We start from the raw sequence: 19,504 nt of genomic DNA on the forward strand, positions 1-19,504 counted from the left end.
TATAATATGATAAAAGAAAAAAATAAAAGTGTTATATATATTGTTTGATTAAAAATGTAAAAGTGCTTTTTATTTATCTTTATATTTATTATTGCTACAAAAGCTTATTTATTCTTGTTTATCAAAAAAAAAAAAAAAAAGGCTTAAAAATCACATTCAAATGAAGAAGTGCTTAAGCATACCACTATTATTATCATATCTCTCTCTCTCTCTCTATGTCTACAGATGTTCCATTTGCTCTAAGCCTCTAATCATGTGTAAAAAATGGTTAGTCGTATTTATGGAATAGTTTGCTTGGTTTTTATTTGCAATTTAGTTGCTTTCACTTTCATCGTCTTCCATAATGTGACACTATATATGATTTTTTTTTTTTTTTTAAGTTTGATAATGTTTATTAATTGAATTGAATTTATTTATTTTTTGAAATATAATTAAATCTGTAGGAAGAAATGTCACATTAGGTAATGCTTACATGGGACCCAACTGTCGATCACTAATGCTGATTAGCATTTCTGTATATATTATAAATACAACTCGTCAACGTGTTATCCAACCCAATCTCTTTTGAGATTACTCTTCTTTGGAATTTTGAGCTCTCGTACATTAAAAAACAGTAAATTACCGTCCCATAGATTCATCTTTATCCCTAGTGCTATTAGCTTTTTTAATTGTCCCATAGATTTATCTTTATACCTAGTGCTATTAGCTTTTTTAATTAGATATATATATATATATATATATTTTTCAAAAAGAAATGCTATTCTGCTTTGGGTTTGCGAGATATATATATTTTTCTGTTTGTGATATGATAAGAGCATACTCTTCATTTTGATTTTGTACATTTAAAAATCTTTTGCCATATTAAATAAATTTATAGGATTTAAAAAAAATCATTTTTAATAGTTCTGTATATTAGTTCTAGCTGATGGGCACCAAAAGAAATAAAAACTATAAAAGATACTGTCTACTTTTGTTAGACAGGCAGAATCAACATTTTATTTATTTTTATTGACTTTTGTTAAAAGAAAAATAACTTTTACGTGGTTTTTTTATTTTTTTAATTATATATAATTTTAAAATAAAAAAATTATATATTAGCATTTCATGACATTTTAAACTGAACCCGTTGAAGAGAAATTATTTAAAATATTATCTATTAAATAGAAAGAATATCATATAAAAATAAATATTTTTCAAAATCAATGTCACGTAAACTCTAATAAAAAAACCATTGGAGATGCTCTAATAATATTTACAAACTTCATTACAATGAACAAAGGAGGATCTCGTATAATCAATTTCTAAAATATGAAATAGATCGGATATATATTTTAAAACATTTTTTTTACATAGAAAATTATTGTGCATAATTAATATTTGTTTGAAAAAGGATAACCAATCTTTTATTATACCACGAAATCCCCCCTTTTTTTTTGTTTTTTTTAAAGTTTTTATACGTAATAGAATTTTGGATTTAGAAACCATCCGGGTCTCTTCATGTGTTTCTCATCTCAATCCATGCTTGAACGTTAATCAACTAGCTACTTAAATTTAATGATCACTGAAGAAAAACTTTCCTAGTCCACAGGATAACATTCAAAAAGAGTTAATATCATGTATTTTTTGAAAGAAACAAGGTTTTCAATTCTTTAAGTTTTATTTATTTTACTTTCTTTATAAATTTTATTTTATTATTATTTTTTTTGATGGCTATATGGTTTTTGAAGTGAATAATTTAGGGGACTATGTCCGACGGATATTAATAGGTAGGGGACCCGTACTGTTTGTAGGTGTTTTTTCAACGAATTGGGCCGTTCTTTTTTCTTTTATGGCTCCAAACATTTAAGTGCAAATTACTTAAAGACTATAAGTAGATCTAATTAAAGGACATATATGCAAAAAAAGAAGTCCTAACAAAACCTATAATGTCTGGACTTAAGACCCCTTTCGATGCTTCTTACTTGTTACAATACATATGCTCTAAAAGTCTAACTCGATCCATCGCTTTATGAATGGCTCTAAGTCTAAGACATAGCCCCATCTAATTCGTTGAGAACGATGAGGAGGAACTCTTTGTTGTGAGTATGACTTTCTTTCTTGGAAGGACCCCAGCAACGAATTGCTCATTAAAAGATCTATAACGACGTTGGATGGAACAAGCCGCGTCCTTTACAGCCGAAAGGGGTCGTCGCTAAGCCTGTTTGGCCGTTCCTTTCTTCTTTAGCAAGGATGATGAAACTTCCAATGTCACCGAGACAAATAGAAAGAAATGCGCCTCCTAATTCGCTACCTACAGATAGACTGTCTTTTTCACGAATAACTGGATCATAGATGCTCAACATATATAGATGATATCATCCTTCATAGCAGAATTGTTTATCATCTATTAAAAATAATTTTCTACCGTATGTGGTGAAAAGTAATCATATTGGTTTATATACATACATGTTGGATATGGTAATGCAGCAAGTACTATTGGGTGCAGCTTCACCAATATAAGGTACTAAAATCTAATTATATGTGGAGGTGGCACCCATACCGTATATATATATATATATATGGTATGATCTGAACTGCGAAACGGATACATGATCATGCTCGTCCACGAAAACCTCCAATAATTAAAGGAAAGCGTCAGTCTGAGTACGAATGAACAAGAGAGAGCTGGCTACAATAATTTCTTGCACGCCATGTTTCCAGGGTCCATCTTGACTATGCTCGTGTGGAAAACAAGTGAAAGAAGGAGGACCAACCTATACCTCAATAATGTCGAAGCTTTCAATAATAGATTCTTTATTTATGTAAGAGGATAGGAATACTCTTAAGTCCATCCGCATTAAAAACCATATAAATATATTTAAATTAAGATTTAAATATTTATTCACATTTGCATGATTCAACAAGCAATTAATATTTCACCATAACCATTCAGCCATGGATGCAAAGAGATTCTGCAAGTGAAATAGGTTTTATATGGTATAACTTGTAGTAGAGGTCCTTATGTATCGTATTAACAATCGAAAGATGATCAAAAAAAAAAAAAAATCTCTATTTGACAGGATTTTTTCCTAGCAATTTACTTCCGAGTTTAAAAGGCTTATAAACTATTCACTTCACTTTTTTATTCATAAGAAAAAAAAAGAGATCATTTAACATTTATAGTATTTTTAATATTTCATTAGATTTATATAATTTTCAAATACAAATTTTAAAATCTTGACATTTAAAATAATCCATAAGCTAATAACAAAAGTCATAATAAGGGAATGATGCCTCTAGCTGTATATATATGCATATAATAATATAGGAGTCATCCAATTTCATTTATCAAATAATATGACGAAATATCATTGTATCCATTTTCCATGAATTTTGATATAAATTTTAAACAATATTAGGAATACCAAAATATCTATCAAAATGCTTACCAAAATGATATAATAAGATGACATGTTTTTATTTTATCAGTTAAAATCTTAATATAACAAAAATATATATGCTATACATTAGTGACTCAAACCCTTTAAAAGACTAGTATAATTAAATTTAAGCTAGTAAAATGATAATACTTTACAATTTGATAAATATTTTAATACACCTTTTTATATTTCTAACATTGTTTATAGTATTTTTATCAACTATTAATACAATATTAGTAAACAAAATTTGAGATACAGGTTTTATTGTCTTCCAATACTGATATGTTACAGATTGATAGTCTTTTCGTTCTTTTGGTACTGGCCATGGGTACGAAATTACAGGTTCGTATTCCAACAAACTAGTATACGAATGTGAAGAATGATAGTGTGTATATATATATATATATATATATATAAGGAATAATTATGATTTGTTTTTGACAAAATGGGAAGGGGATTGCATCATCAATCTTTTATAAGATTTAAATTTTGATAGGTGATAATCACTAATTAAAATTTTTGAGGAAACTTCAAAAAGGCTAATTACTATATTAAAAAAATAAGATTATGTTTGATATACAGAATACGTATTCTTTTAAAATAGAAATAGTTATTCATAGAAATAGAAAATGGAAAAAAGATTCCTAATTTCTATTGGTATGTCAAGTAAAAATATTGATTTAGAGTTAATGTTTAAGCTTTATAAATATTTTCTTTTTCCAAAAAATTTAAATTTGGTAAAAATTAATTAAAAATTAAAATTTTTATTTATTCATATATTTTTAATATGTGATAATCAATTTAAATTTAAATGTGATAAGAATATTTTAAAGTTTATCCAAATCAAAACATAGAAATAGAAATTCTGATGTTTCAATAAAAAATTGTTATTCCTTTAAATGAAGATATATTTATTCTTATGAAATAGCTATGACCAAATTCAAAAACTTTTCAAATGTAGAAAAAATAAAATGTAGAAAAAATAAAATCTATGAAATATGAATTTTATTTATATATTTATTTCATAAACCAAATATGTCCATAGAATGAGAGGACTTAACCCGGCCAAAAAAATAATAATAAATAATAAATAAAATAAAATAAAATAAAGTGCGAGGAGGTCCATCCAAAAAGAGAAAGTCATTTAGAATTTAAGTTAACGCACACAGTTTCTTTTGTTTGATTCTTTTCATTAATCTTTTGTCAAATACATTGAATATGTTGATTTTATTTTTTCTTTTTCCCCCTCTTTGATTTTTGGCTCATTATTTAGTTTAATTGACCAATGCTATCCATTAAACCTATTAAGAAGTTTATCATATAATAAATATTATTATATTATTGATTTATTTTTAATTATACGTATCTTTTAAAAAATTCATTTATATATGTATATATTATTATTAAAATTTCAACCAATAAAATAAAAACATGTTATAAAATAAGATGCCTTAATTGAAAAATCTTCTACATCCACGTTCATAAAGTTGTGGATTTGAATCCTATCCTTCCTTTTTGGATTATAAACATTTATAATTTAAAAAATTATATCTACATATATGTATATTTTATTGTGTTACTTACTAATTTAATATCTCTAGCATTAGTTATGCTTTAATTGGGATAATATATAATTTCTTTTTTAAAAATATTTAGAGTTCTAGATTGGGGTAAAACAAGTTGAATGGTCCGCATTGATTATATATTTTATATTAGTTCAGTCAATTTAAAAAAAATAAATAAATAAAACAAAATGCATAAGGCCTTTTTTTGGGGGAAAAAATTATAAATTATTCTAAAATTTTTATTATACTTATAAACCGCTCTTATAATATATAAAGAAAAACTTAACCACTTAAGTTATGCTCTTTGTCAATACATGAAGCTTTTTATTGAATATAAAAATGCGGTTTCCAGTAATACTTGTGTGTGTATTGCAGTATAATTCTCGAATCCACAGGTGTAAAAAACAACTTTCCTTCCGCTAATCTGCCGGGTCTAATCAAGCACTTGAAAGATTAATTATATATATATATATATTTATTTTTTTTTCCTTAAAATCTCCATACATAAGATATGGTTGTGGTTTCCTTTTGTATTTACTTTTTCCAAGGCCAACAACATTCTAAATGTAATTAATATGGCAGTGGACTTGGACATGACCGATAGTATCTTCTACATGTTCCCATAATATCTAACTTCATGAATTTATTTTTGTTATAATTAATTATTTACATATCTTTACTTTTTTTTTTATATATATTTATTTTTACTTTTCTTTTCCTTCTCTCTGCGATTGCGTTGTCTTGTTGAAGGAAAATAGAAATTAATAAATTTTATGAGCTCTTATCCTTGTTGGTTTTCGTCAAATATTGAGAACTCTTGGGTGGCGTTTGGTATGCAGAATAGGTCCGGATTGGACAGGACAAGTTCAGATCAGATGGAATCGGACAGGATAGAATAATATAGTACTATGTTTGGCATAATTTCGGACTGAATAATAGAATAATTGTCCCATGTTTGATGCAGAATCAGATTAGATTAGACTATTTTATAATTTTAATTTTAAATTTTTTAAAAATAAAAATTTTAAAAATTATATTTATATTTTCATAAAAAATATTATATTTAATTAAAATTGTAAATTTATATATTTATATTTACATACAAATTTTAATTTTTTTTAACACCGACAAATTAAATTAATATATAATTTTAGAAATAAATTAATATATAATTTATAAATAAATTTTAATTTTAATCACCTTGATTTTTGCAGCAGTGTCAAACTTCTCCACCACCAACACACACACACGCACACGCACACACACCCAAAAAAAAAAAAAAAAAAAAAGAAAGAAAGAAAAAATTCCTTGCACTCCTTGACGTAGAACATCATCAGCAACAAGAAAAGCATCCTGAAGTGGTGTTTGCTCATCGGCAGTATCAAGCAGACGGTCATTGGGAATCACTATAAGAGGGTCAACATTTTTCTGCAATTTTTCAATAGCCTCCAATGCCTGAAAAGAAACAGAACCAAGGCATAACAATTGTATTGTCCAAATACTTCACAACAGCAAGGTGTTTTGCGGTGGTGAAACGAAGTGGGAATTGAAGGCGAGACCAGCGAGAAACAACGAGAGACAGCGAGACCCTCGGTGAGTTTGGGACAAAACTGACCTGGGGGGGAGAGAGGGTCAGTTTAATCCTTCGATCGGGGGGCTAATTCACTGTAGAGGTCAACTTGTCCCAATCTCTATATGTTGCTACCAAACACCGGATTGGGACACAATCCTGTCGTGACCGGTCCAGTCCGGTGAAACAAACATGCCTTTGGGGTTAAAAGGCGTACGTGGTTTGTTGGTAGAGATTTTAAAGTTTTAGGCTTTTAGCAGCCCACGAAACTCAAGCAATGGATGGATTGGCAAGCAGCGAGAGCCCAAAAACATTTATTCAGTTATACTTTAAGACTGAAATTTTCAATGGAGCTAAGAGTGATTTGATGAGCGTCATTCGCTGACAGGCATGAGAACAATGGTGGAATGGTAAAATAACCGAACTCATTCTGGAATGGTGAAAAGATGTCCGTTGATAGCCATTAAGAGGAGTAGAAATAGGAGAAGAATCACTGGTTTTGGAATTATTCCAACGGTTTTGGTGACCAAAAGTTTCGCAAATTTGAAAATTGAAACCGACTATCACCTTTCTATCAGTGCGGGTTAACCGACCCATCGGCCATTGGTCACTGGGAAATTTCGACCGGCTTGTCCGGTTATCCGATTTTCTTCTACAACCTTGGTATTTTCAAGAAAACATTAATTACAGTAATTACTTTTTAATTTTCATTTCATTTTTATTAAACAATATTTATTATAATATATATATATATATATATATATATATATTTTATGTACTTGATTATCTAAACAATAATTACTAATAAATAATTTTTCTGTTTTTTCATTATTAAATTTATCTTACTTTTTTTTCCCCCTTTTTCTTCCATCCTAACAAAATATAAAAGTAGATAAGTGGTGTAATTAAGACTAAAATAAAATAAACAAAAATTTTCCTCTTATAAAGTGTTAGAGTATTCCCAAAAATTCTCTAAAAATAAAAAATATTTTTTATTAAATAGAAAGCATTTTTATCTTTAAAGAGTTAAGGTTTAAAATCTTCTCCAACAACATTCTTTATTTTCACTTTTTATTTTTATTTTTTCAATAAACATTTATTATTATGTTTTTTTCCCTCAGTTTTTTTGATTTTTTAGTAAATAAAATATATTATAGTTATCTTGAAATTTAATCATCATTAAATAATGAAGAGTGTTTTTGGTTCTTCAAATTTAAAGAGCCAAATCCACTCTATATTTTAAAAAATTAAAATACAAAATGGATTGGAAGATAATTTTACATATTAGTTCTTCAAATTAAATATATAAAAAATCCTAGGAATGCTCTTAAATTACTCAATATTTGAAATTCATTGTTTGTTTTTGACGAAATTGACCATATATGTTATGATTGATATGCTCCTATGGACAATAAGCGTTTATATTATAATTTTATTCTAAATCAAAATTAAAATACCTCTATACAATTATGCTGGTTTTTTGTTATCAATTATGCTTAAGATTACTTGTTATTTAAATATATTTTCTTTCTAAAAAAAACCTATTTAATTATTTGAAAGTTAATTCAGTCAAGTTGTAACCCAATAAATAAATAAATAAATAAAGAAGAGAATTTGTCATTACACTAAATTAGGGGAGAGAATCGGAACTAAATTAGAGGGTAAATTAAAAATGAGTGAAATTTTAGGTGATAATTTTAACTTTCCGTATAGATTTGTAACAATGGGCCACTGCGTCCAGTTAAAATGTAAATATTTAATATTTTTATATACTAGTTAACATGTTGTCTAAGGTTAAAAGCATATATTATAATTGGGGACAGGTGTTATTTTGTGCATATGTATTTTATCGCTTACTCACCAAAAAAAATATATATATATATATGTTTATTGTATTTTATCGCATCTTCCTCTGCAATTCTCACTTTTTTTTGGGGAACAAAATGCCTTCCCCTCTGCTCTGAAACTCTTCATGCATACTTGATTAAAAGGCTTTCAGCTAAGCTTTCAGTGTTGAATAAATTAATATTTGTGGACTTAGCATAATCAATTGCTCACTTACAGGGTCTATTTATGCCATTAATGGGACTGACTTATTTTATTATTTTGTAGTAGGACCCTTGGTCACACAGTCTCTATAAGACTCCAGTTGGCCCACTGGACTGGAAAACCAACTCTCTTTATAAGCCCATTGACTTACTCATATTTTTCTAGTATTATTATATTATTAAATTATTAGTATTTTGTGTGTGTTAAAATTAATGGGTAAGTGTGACTTGCAGAGACTATAAAATGTCTAGGGCAAGCAAATAAATATATACCATACGGTATTTTTGATATTAGGGTTTTCAGAGATCTGAGAGTGGTTTGAGAGTAGTGTGTCCATAGGCACTACTTTATATTGTTTTCTATTTTGCAGGATTAAAGATTTAATTTATCAATGGCTGGATTTGGAGGTTAGAAATTCATGATTAATAGAATTTATTATGTATATTTATATCCATAAAATTTCTAACAATTGGTGTTAGAGCCTGGTTAATATACATAATAAATTTCATTGTGATTAGTCTTCGTTGTATCTACGATGATCGAATTGAACTGTATATGGCCATTGAATGATATGTGGGATTCAAATATATGTTCTTTATTTTATTTTTCTTTCTGCGTGCATGGATCTGTGAAGCTATGATCTTGATGTGTGAAGAAACATAATACATGCCTGATTGTTATTTGTAAAACAACAAAAAAAAAAAAAGAAAAAAAAGAAATTGTGATGCGAAGCTAGTGGTAATCGGGTTTTGAATCAAATTTGTGCAAAGTATGTAAACCTTGTTTTAGTTCGAATTAAGACCTGGGCATGGTGGAAAATTGTTTTTCGATGTGTTTTGTATTGTTTAAAATCTCGAATTGGACCTGAAAAGCCTTAAAAAATAAATAAATAAAAATTGGAGAAACTGTGGCCGAATGCAACCTGGATTTGTGAATTGTTTTTGGTTAATTTTTGGCCAAAATTGATGCCAACAATGAGATGACAACAACGAGACCAATTTTGCCCAAAAAATTTTCTGCAATTTTCTTGGAATTACATGGGTGTTTGTTTGAGTTTTAGCCAAAACAATTCTTGTGTTGGGTGTTTATTTTTCTGCGTTTTTGAACCAAATTGATATGGGGCAAAACTTTCTCAAGAGGAGAGGAATCAAAAGGCATCTATTTTGCTCAAAATTTTCTGGAATTTCTTGTAATTACATGGTTGTTTATTTTTGAGTTTTGGCCGATTATAATCTTAAGTTTGGGTGTTTGTTTTAAGCTCTCTTTTAGGCCAAATTGATCTATGAATAATATTTTCCACACTGAAAGGAACCTATAGACACCGAAATTGAAGAAAACGGTGGTCGTTTTTGTGGTTTTCCGGCCGGGTTGGGGAAGCGGGTCGTGCGACCCGTTAACCACGAATTGCGACCCGGCTCAGTGAAGAAGACGCTGACGTCAGCATTCTTTTGCTGACATCATCAACCTAAATTAAAAAAAAACCTTTATTTTATTTTATTTGATATATCTTTATATCATTTTATCACTTATTTATTGTTGATTATTTATTCATCTATTGTTTTATTATTATTTAAAAAAAATGTTATTTCTTTATTTATTTATTTGTTTATTGATAATTAGTTCATTTGTTTATTTGTTTAATTATTTTATTCCAAATTTATTGAATTAAATTAAATATCTATGTTTCGAGAATTGGATTGTGTTATCTTTCCCTAAAGAGGCTTTGTGCCTAGTTGGTTTAGTAGTGTGGAATTTTAAGTACTCACCTATCGTGAGACTTATTTTGTCTGCATTATGTGTACCAATGTAATGTATGTTGGTATAGTGGATGGGATGTTTTATATTTGCCTATTTCATGAAATTGCCAATATGTTATTTTTCTCCCACTTATTAACCATGGTCTATACGGGTAACTAGGCTACTCTGTCGGTAGTTTTAGTTGCTTAGTATGACACCTGGAATGGCAGTGGAAGTTGATTAAATACCATGAATCGCAGGTTCTGAGTTACCCTGTTGTTAATTCAGTTCAATGCATTTGACTGTGGTTATTTGGTTGATTGTCCCTGGCCCGCGAAAGGGTATCTTTAGTGCTACAAAGACCCTAGCGATATTGATTTTATGTTATGTGATGAGAGGTTGGAAAATAGTTATTGTTTTATATATATTAAATGCTTTGTTGTGTTTACTATTTTCACGGTTAGTAGCACCCCGAATGTTCTGCCTATGACTGCCATGATGAAATTGGATGGGACAAACTATCAGAAGTGGAAGAAGATTTTAGTTATGAATTTGATCTTTATGAAATTGGATTTGGCTTTAGAGATAGATCCACCAGAGATACTAACTAATGAGAATAGTGTAGCAAATAGGAAACTTTATGAGAATTTGAGACATTCTAATAAGTGCTGCATGATGATGATGGAGAATCATATGGATGAATCAATTTATGCAAGTATTCCAAAAGTGGAAACTGCAAAGGAACTTCTTGAAAAGATAGGAAAGAAATTTATCAAGTTTGATATGAATAAAAAGCATTATTATTTGGACCTTTTAAATAATACTTAGTATGATGATGCTTATCAGATAGGAGAAATAAAAGAGTACTTCAATGGAAGGTGTGGCTACTGCAATAAAGTTGGACACAAGAAGATAGAGTGTTGGAATTTAAAGGGAAAGCAAGAGAAGAAAGATAATATTTTAATGATTGTTGCTTCTAAACATCCAAGAGTTAATGATAATTCTTCAATGTTGTGGTATAAGCGTTTGAGACATATTTCTAGGCACAGAATATAAAGGTTAGTATGTAACAGTCCAGACCACCCGCATCAAGATATTGTCCGCTTTGGGCTAGGCCCGCACGGTTTTGCTCTTCCCGACCCCATTATAACGGTGGGTCACAGGAAAAGGCCTCTTGAAGGGAAAGGTATCCACCCGCTTATAAGCCATGCTTCGTTCCCCTTTCCAACCGATGTGGGATGTTACAATCCTCCCTCTTTAGGGCCCAGCATCCTTGCTGGCACACCGATCCGAGTCCGGCTCTGATACCACTGTAATAGCCCAGACCACCCGCATCAAGATATTGTCCGCTTTGGGCCCGGCCCGCACAGTTTTGCTCTTCCCGACCCCATTATAATGGTGGGTCACAGGAAAAGGCCTCTTAATGGTTAGAGGTCCCACCCCTACACCTGTTAGTTCCACTAGTCCGGGCCTCGCAGGCCCAACCAAGATATTGTCCTCTTTGGCATCAACCACCTAGGCCATATACCTTTGACAACCATTCTCCGATAGCTCCTTGGAGACGAGGACAGAAATTAACCACAGCAAAGGCCTCCTAACTCCTCCACGAAGCACCACTTTAGGTAAGCTGAAACACTTTAACTTTACTCCCTTATGCTAGCGGTTCATAAACATGAGAACTACTTAATCCATATCTAGGACCACTTCGAATCCCAAAAGATTCAAGGATTGGATCTGCCCCATTACTTGACCTTCGAAAAGAAAGGTAATCCTCGACCATCGACTAGGCCATAGGAATTCCCCGTTAGGATGTGTGATTCTAATTGACACCCTCGAAGATTAGAGTTATTCAAACTCGGGCAACGAATTTGCTTCGAGATAAAGGGAAAGAATGCTTTAAGACGGGTAAAACGAGAGATTAGACGCGGATGGGATGCACAACAATACACAGTCCCTTAGGAATACTAGAACCTAGAGCTCTGATACCAACTGTCAGGACCCGTCCAAGATTCCTCCCCGGAACCCTAGACAAGCCCTGATCCCAGGGAAATACCACCGAACCTTCCAACGGAAAATTCGGTAGTATCTCCCCTAAGGGTAGGACTTACCACAAATTTTCTGCACTGAAAACGCACTTCTATAGTCATCCCCTTATTCCTCCCACAATACTACAAATTGATTCCACAAAGTTCAGCACTTCAAAATAAATAACAGTAACTCAATGCATAAATAATAACTACACGTCCAATACAGTATATAGAGCATTATACAATAAATGTGGAATTAATACAATGACAGATGAAACAGTACAAGATGGAGAGGAAAAAGGGAAGAAATACTTCTTGGACTTTCGGCAACGAACTGAGACGTTGGGCTCGCCCCGGACAATCAACGTCTCCCAACCTGGACCTAGGGGAACGGAATTTAAAAACGTGAGATGCTAATCATCTTAGTGAGTGACCCTAACTACTGCACACTTTTAATATTAATAATATAACCAATAACGGAATTTAATTAATACCAACAATTAGATAGATAATAAATAATAAACAATTGAAGTAATATTTTCTCTCAAAACCCTCATTATTCACTCCGTTGGAAATGTTCCCCTTTTAAAATATTTTCACAAAATCCGATATTCATATTTCCTGAAAACCAAGGGATCAAACAATTTAATAAACAATAAATAAATAAATAAATACCCCACATGTAATTAAAATGTAAATACATATAATAAATAATTTTTGAACACCTTGGGGTTTGAAATTTTATTTGAAAATTTACACTTGACGCACCACACTATATACCGGTAATGCCCTCCGATACCCAGCGTCCCGAGCACCGACTGGCGGGGAGATTAAAGAGAGAAACTTGCAAACAGCACTTCGGCGTCCCGACAGTACCGCTGCTGAAACCGTCATCCCGGCCAAGGAGGGGGGGGGGCGGCTATGTGCACTATATCAAACTTGTCTGCCCACGGTCCAATGACAACTCACGGGAGACATAATAACTTACGCGCTAACCACATATACACCAGAACACCAATACTGTATGAGTGCGTCTAAAGTAATTATTTAATTAATTATAACCGTACCGTTTTTCCAAAAATTACCGTGGGAAATATACCAGTTTTCAAATTTACCATCCCACATATTCTCCTTTAACATGCCCGGTACGAAATCATTGATAACAATATAAAACATAATTTTTCTCGTAACACGAGATCCAACAAAAATATTCCACGGGCATAATTATAAAATTCAAACCACTAATTAAACAAATAATTTCCTTAAAATATTCAAACCAATTATGCCCAAAAATAATATAAAATTCAGACACAATTAATTACTGAAAATACTTGCTGATGTGTAATAAATATCATTTAATCACAATAAAATAATAATCAAGAATTTTTTAATGACCCAAAATTCCGTTTAACATCAAGGGGTAAATATATATATGAAATAATATTTTTTCCCGACTATATTTAAATTCCACCACATGAGCATAATTTCAGATACCAATTTAACAGCAATTAAATATAATTAATTACCCCAAAATAGGTTTAAAGGTGGGTCACTCACCTGAAGCACGCAATTAACCTAAGATCCTCCATGGGATCAATTCCACGACTCGCCCGTGCTCCTAGAACACAATTCACACACAGTAAAATAATTTAATATTTTATTCAGGTAAATAATACCCGGTACCCGGGGGGTTAAACACAAACGTTAATCAAAATTGTCGAATAATATACCGAATCGAAGCTTGTGGAACGAGGATCGCATTACCAGTCTCCATTGACCCCAATTCCGCCGGTGGTGGCCGGAATTTGGCCGGAAAGCTTCGGCCGATCTTGATCTCCTCGTATCTCGCAAACCGCTTCGAATTTTGGAAATTGGAGGCCATATTTGAACTCAGAGGACCCAAAATAGGAAAAAAAGGGTGGCAATTTGGACTGGGTTGGCCGGAATACGGCGGAATCGCCGGAAAATTTCAAGCCACCGCCGCCGACTTCACCGGCCCGATCTGGGCGCGTCGCCGGCCGATCGGCAGCCAAATTTGGCTGGTGAGCTCACCGACGTGTGGTCTTGGACTGTGGCCAGCGCGTGTAGCAAGGTGGTGGCCAGTGAGAACAAAAGCAGTGAGGCCGAGAGGGAGAAAGGAAAGGAAAGGAAGAAGGAGAAGGAAGAAGAAGAAGAAGAAGAAAGAAAAGTGAAATTTCCCCCCGTGTCCCCCCACCTCTTTTTCCCCACGTGGGGAGAAGAAAAGAAAAAGAAAAAAGATAATAAAATTAAATTAAATAATTAAATAATATTAAACATAATATTATTATATAAAATAACAATAATAAAATAATTTGATATTAAACATGGTTGACATGTGGTATCTCAACATAGTAACACATGGTCACATTTATTAAGTCACACGTGGCACATTGTTACATGTTTAAAAATAATATTAAAATAATACAGTATTTGAAAAACTCTACAGGTCTATAACTTTCAAACCACATGTCCAAATTGGACGTGCCGCTAGTCTACGGACTCGTATTGACGAGCACTTTACAACCATGCATGAGTCAAAGCTCAACTTTGCATGAATAAAAAGTCGACTCGGGCACCCCTTGGACAGTTTGGACCTCAACCTGTTTTGCTCATATCTTTCAAACCGTAGCTCCATTTTCAACGTGCTACTAGTCTATGAACTCGTGCCAACGTGTACTTCGTAACGGTGCCTCAGTCAACCTAGAATTCCACCCAAGTCAAAAAGTCAACTTTTGACCCCTTCAGTCAACGGTCAAAGTCAACGGTCAAAGTTGGAAAATTTCCGTTGTACTTTGGAACAGCCCAGACCACCCGCATCAAGATATTGTCTGCTTTAGGCCCGGTCCGCACGGTTTTGCTCTTCCCGACCCCATTATAACAGTGGATCACAGGAAAAAAGGCCTCTTGAAGGGAAAAGTATCCACACCTACTTATATGGCGTGTTTCGTTCCCCTTTCCAACCGATGTGGGATTTTACATAGTAAATTATGGAATACTTCCTAATCTTAATTTCTTCGATCTATCGACTTGTGTTGAATGTGTGAAAGGGAAATTAACTTCCAAGGTTAGAAAGGATAAGATGGTAAGGTGTGGAGATGTTTTGGAATTAATTCATACTGATATATGTGGACCTTTTACTCCAACTGCTTTGGGTGGTTATAGGTATTTTATTACCTTTATTAATGATTTTTCTCGTTATGGACATGTTGAGCTTATTCGTGAGAAGTCAGATTCTTTAGTTACTTTTAAGTAGTTTAAGGTAAAGATGGAGCTTCAAAAGAATAAAAAGATAAAGGCTGTGAGGTCTGATAGAGGTGGTGAATTTTATGGCAGATATGATGAGACTGGGCGGAACCCAGGGCCATTCACAATTTATTTACATGAGTGTGGCATTGATGCGCAATATACTATGCCTGGTACGCCTCAGCAAAATGGCATAGCTGAGAGAAGGAATAGAACTTTGTTGGATATGGTGCGGTCTATGTTGGCAAATTCTAGGTTGCCAGATTATTTGTGGGGAGAGACTTTAAGGACGGCAGCTTATATTTTGAATCAAGTTCCAAGGAAGTCCGTTCCTAAGACACCTTTTGAGTTGTGGTCAGGGAGAAAGCCTAATTTGCATCATTTTCGAATATGAGGTTGCAAAGCTGAAGTAAGGATTTATAATTCCCAAATTAAGAAGTTGGATCCTAAAACCATTAGTGGATATTTTGTTGGCTATTGTATAGGATCTAGGGGTTCAAGATTCTTTTGTCCTTCTCACACCACCAGGATCGTGGAATCAGATAGGGCCATTTATTTTGAAGATGATTTTGGGTTTGGTGATAGTAATGGTCCAAAGGAATCTCAATTTAGAGAAGAAAGTGTTTTCATTCCCAGTATAGTTGTTCCTGATAGAGATATTGTTGATCCAGTAGTTGATGAACTAGTAGTTGGTCAGAATGAACTCATTGTTGAAGAGCAGGATATTCCAACTATTGCAGATGCTGATGTACCTTTGAGGAGGTCACAAAGGACTAGGAGATCAGCTATTCCTGATGACTATGAGGTTTACTTGCAGGAGCATGAGTTTGACATAAGTGATGATTCAGATCCAGTAACTTATGAGGAGGCCATAAGCAGTTCAAACTCAAATTTTTGGTTGGATGCAATAGAACATGAAATGAAATCCATGGCATCAAATGGAATTTGGGATTTAGTTGAGTTACCAAAGGATAGCAAGCCTATTGGGTGCAAATGGATCTTTAAGACTAAAAAGGACTCCAATGGTCAAGTGGAGAACTATAAGGCTAGACTTGTAGCTAAAGGGTTTAGCCAGAAAGAAGGAGTTGATTATACAGAGAATTTCTCTTCTGTATCCACAAAGAATTCTTTTAGAATCATTATGACGATTGTGGCACATTATGACCTGGAGTTGCATCAGATGGATGTCAAGACTGCTTTTCTGAATGGTGATTTATATGAGGATGTATATATGGTTCAACAAGTTGGTTTCCAACAAACAGGGAATGATAATTTGGTTTGTAAGCTTAAGAAATCTATTTATGGTCTTAAGCAAGCTTCAAGACAATTGTATCTTAAGTTTGATGAGGTTGTCATCCAAAATGGCTTTAAGGAGAATGTTGTTGATAGATGCATATATAAAAAGGTCAATGGGAGTAGTTTTATATTTCTGGTGTTGTATGTTGATGACATACTTTTGGCTACTAATGACATTGACCTATTAGCTGAGACAAAGCAAATGTTGTGCAACCATTTTGATATGAAAGATCTTGAAGAAGCTTCTTTTGTTTTGGGCATCAAGATTGTTCGAGATAGAACTAATTATGTGTTGCAATTGTCTCAAAGAGCCTATATTGATAGAATCCTTAAGAGATTTGATATGCATAATTGTTTTCCTGGAAGTGTGCTAGTCACAAAGGGTGAAAGATTTTCTAAGGATCAATGTCCCAAGAATGATAAAGAGAGGATGGCGATGAGAAATGTTCGTTATTCTTCAGCAGTAGGTAGTTTGATGTATGCTCAAGTATGTACACGGCCTGATATAGCTTTTGCTATGGGTGTGCTTGGTAGATTTATGAGCAATCCCGGTCCTATTCATTACCAAATAGTTAAAAAGGTTTTTAGGTATCTTCAGGGTACTAAAGATCATATGTTGACATATCGTTGCACCAACTCTCTTGAAGTAGTGGGTTATAGTGATGCAGACTATAAAGGTTGTGTGGATGATAAGAAATCTACCATTGGTTATATATTTATCATGGCAGGAGGTGCTATGTCTTGGCGGAGTGCCAAGCAGTCAGTGACAGCATCCTCGTCTATGGAGGCAGAGTATGTGGCGTGTTATGAGGCTACTCGTCATGCAGTTTGGCTTTGGAATTTTATTCGTGATTTGGGAGTGGTTGACTCCATTGAGAGACCTATTATAATGTATTGTGACAATACTGCAGCAGTATCTTTCTCCAATAATTTAAAAAAGTACCCCTGGTGCGAGGTACATTGATATTAAGTATTTTGTGGTTAAGGAGAAAGTTGAAGAAGGCCTCATTACTGTAGTTCACACGCCTACTTACAGCATGGTTGTCAGGACCCGTCCAGAATTCCTCCTCCGGAACCCTAGACAGCCCTGATCCCAGGGAAATACCACCGAACCTTCCAACGGAAAATCCGGCAGCACCTCCCCTAAGGGATTTACTTACCACAAATTTACCTGCACTGAAAACACACTTCAAAAATATCCCCTTATTCCTCCCACAAACTACAAACTGGTTCCACAAATTTCAGCACTTCAAAACAAAAATACAGTAATCCAGTGCAAGATAAATACAACAAGAGTGAAAGAAATAGTACAACTGCAATAAAGAAGAACAGGGTACAGTACGAACTAAAACAGCGAGGAAGATCAAGTCCGCTCCGAGTGAACGCCGACAACCTGGTACCTAGAGGAACGGAATTTAAGAGTGTGAGATGCTAATCATCTCAGTGAGCGACCCTACTACTATACCATATAATACCACGGTAATAGGTATATAAATAATAATTAGTTGGAAATAATAATTTCTCTCAAAACCCTTACAATTCTCTCAGTTGGAAAGGTTCCCCTTTTAAAACATTTTCATAAAACCCTTTATTCATATTTCCCGAAAACCAAGACATCAATTAAATACCAGAAGCGGTAACAATTATATTTTTCATTAACATTTTATTTTTAAAACACAGTTCTGAAAATCATTTGATGCACCCACTATATACCAGTGGCGCCAACAGTACCCAGCGTCCCAAGGTACCGCCAGACAGGAGGTTATAGAAAGAAACCGACATACGGTCGCGTGGCGTCCCACTGCGCCGCTGCTAACCTGGTGTCCCGGCCAAAGGGGGGTGGCCGCCCTCTCCGATGGCATCCACAGGACACCCTCATAATATCAACCGCGCGCTACTCACACCCACCTGCGCGCTAATCACATCACCTGCGCGCTAATCACACCCACCTGCGCGCTAATCACAACCGTGTGCACACTAACCATATCACATATACCATATCACATAATCAGAACACCAGTACGTGCACGGTGCATCTAAAAATCATAAAATCCACAATTTAAATTATAAAACAAATTTCACATTTTTCATAAACATAGCGGGCATAATCCATCCGCTTGAACCGGGAAATTCTCCACAATTTCCTTATAATTAATACCATAAATCCCATGATTTTCAAATCCACCAACTCCCAAATCCATCAATTCAAATATCCACATTTTTTCCAAGCATAAATAATTTCTCGAAATATCATAATCAAATCCCATAATATTTTATGGGCATATTTCATAAAAATTGAAATCACCAACATAACCAAATATTTTCCTTGAAATATTTGAAAATCGAATCGTGCCCAATTTACCATTAAAACCACACCAATTTCAAAATCCTCAAAACCATAAAATAATTCCACATGGCATAAATTGGTGAAATACACATTTTCTTAAATCCGATAAATTCACAAATAATTCCACAATAATTCAAATAAATATTTGGCACATAGAAATTAACTTCCAAATATTTAAATCACACATTATATATTCACCAATTAAATTCCCAAAATTAATTTGAAGGTGG

Source organism: Ziziphus jujuba, chromosome 1, assembly GCF_031755915.1.
Source record: "Ziziphus jujuba cultivar Dongzao chromosome 1, ASM3175591v1".
Taxonomy (NCBI): Eukaryota; Viridiplantae; Streptophyta; class Magnoliopsida; order Rosales; family Rhamnaceae; genus Ziziphus; species Ziziphus jujuba.